Source organism: Schistocerca gregaria, unplaced genomic scaffold (genome assembly GCF_023897955.1).
Source record: "Schistocerca gregaria isolate iqSchGreg1 unplaced genomic scaffold, iqSchGreg1.2 ptg001294l, whole genome shotgun sequence".
NCBI classification, from domain to species: Eukaryota; Metazoa; Arthropoda; class Insecta; order Orthoptera; family Acrididae; genus Schistocerca; species Schistocerca gregaria.
Window position 1 is genome coordinate 25,001 of NW_026062606.1, and position 2,500 is coordinate 27,500.

The window sequence follows — 2,500 nt, forward strand, 5'->3', positions numbered from 1 at the left end:
CGATACAAACCACCTGCGAGAACCGCTGGGGCGACCGAGCAGCAGACGGCGTCGCGGCGCCGAGTGCCAGGCGGCGGCGCATCCTCAACGCACACAGTCCTCAATCAGACCAGCACACTGCAGATGTCCACCGCGCTTCGCACCGGGCTCGGCTGAACCAACTTTGGCCGCCAGGCGCCGCGTGCAGGGTGCGCCGCAGCGTAGCTGCGCCGCCTGCCGAGCCCGTCGGCTGGCGCTCCTGCCACTCGGCGCCCCCCACCAGCCGCCTGTTGCGCGTGCGCCCACGCAGCGCGCGGCCAACACGCCGGGCGGCCCCCCTTCACCGGCCGGGAACAGTCCCACCAAGCCACCGCCGCGTATCGCTTCATACCCACATGGGCCTAGTCACGTGTGTGGATGTGGCGGGTACCGCTGAAACAACCGGTTAATAGCTGTACCGATCGTCGCCATCACAGATTCACCTCCAGCGTGAACAACCGCTCAACAACGGATTTCCAGTTCATTTGCGTATCTTGGGCAGTAAACGTAGATGTCCACCTACATTTGCGAATTCAACAATTCTTGCATGCCAGGATGTCATGTGTCACGACACGCTACATCAGACCACATACACACTGCGACATGTGCAGAAGAGAACACGTGGAAGGTGGCCCGCGCACGTATGCGATGTCCCTTCCGCGATCCACTGTCAACCGGCATCTGCGGCATGTCCCAGATATGGAACGCGGTCCACCAGGGTAGCACTTTGTGTGAGGCAATACGACAAAGTCGGAATACACGCGTCACTACATCACACGGCTCACGCTGACCTGACCTGACTCACCGCACCACCACCCCCAGCGACCCAGGGTGACATACAATGCGTTCGTACGTTCCTCCCACACGCCTCTACGGCGTACCACAGTGCAACCTAGCTGTTATTGGGAGACGAGACAAGTAGCATCGAGCACAACATATGGAAATTGAGATTCGACACCGTTGGGCACAGCCAGCGTACGGTCACACGTATCACACTACTTTCACTCTGTACGTAACTACCGATGATCGGTACAGCGTGTGGGTTACGCGTACGACATCAGCGGACAATGGACACAGACCATACCACGACGTACACTGAGGGCGTCGACATCTGAACGCAACTGAACAGCTGCGAGGCTCATTTAACACTCAAACGCCAGACCGACCAGCTTGAGAGGACGGAGACACAAAGAGAGGGGCAGAGGGGGGGGGGGGGGGGGGGCGATATAGTCCTATTGCAGTACAATTGACAGTGGATAGCGGGAATATGTGGAAAGTAAGCAACACTCGCAAGACATCTACATGAGGATAACAACGACACCAGAGATTCCGAGCAGTGAACTATGTTAGGCAAAGGGACAACGTGGGTTAGGTTAAGGGACAACGTGGGTTAGGTTAAGGGACAACGTGGGTTAGGTTAAGGGACAACGTGGGTTAGGTTAAGGGACAACGTGGGTTAGGTTAAGGGACAACGTGGGTTAGGTTAAGGGACAACGTGGGTTAGGGTTAAGGGACAACGTGGGTTAGGTTAAGGGACAACGTGGGTTAGGTTAAGGGACAACGTGGGTTAGGTTAAGGGACAACGTGGGTTAGGTTAAGGGGACAACGTGGGTTAGGTTAAGGGACAACGTGGGTTAGGTTAAGGGACAACGTGGGTTAGGTTAAGGGACAACGTGGGTTAGGTTAAGGGACAACTGGGTTAGGTTAAGGGACAACGTGGGTTAGGTTAAGGGACAACGTGGGTTAGGTTAAGGGACAACGTGGGTTAGGTTAAGGGACAACGTGGGTTACGTTAAGGGACAACGTGGGTTACGTTAAGGGACAACGTGGGTTACGTTAAGGGACAACGTGGGTTACGTTAAGGGACAACGTGGGTTAGGTTAAGGGACAACGTGGGTTAGGTTAAGGGACAACGTGGGTTAGGTTAAGGGACAACGTGGGTTAGGTTAAGGGACAACGTGGGTTAGGTTAAGGGACAACGTGGGTTAGGTTAAGGGACAACGTGGGTTAGGTTAAGGGACAAATTGAGTTAGGTTAAGGACAAATTGAGTTAGGTTAAGGGACAAATTGAGTTAGGTTAAGGGACAAATTGAGTTAGGTTAAGGGACAAATTGAGTTAGGTTAAGGGACAAATTGAGTTAGGTTAAGGGACAAATTGAGTTAGGTTAAGGGACAAATTGAGTTAGGTTAAGGGACAAATTGAGTTAGGTTAGGGACAAATTGAGTTAGTTAAGGGACAAATGAGTTAGGTTAAGGACAAATTGAGGTTAGGTTAAGGGACAAATTGAGTTAGGTTAAGGGACAAATTGAGTTAGGTTAAGGGACAAATTGAGTTAGGTTAAGGGACAAATTGAGTTAGGTTAAGGGACAAATTGAGTTAGGTTAAGGGACAAATTGAGTTAGGTTAAGGGATAATCTGGTACAACCACAGTTAGGTTAAGCGATAATCTGGTACAGCCACAGTTAGGTTAAGCGATAATCT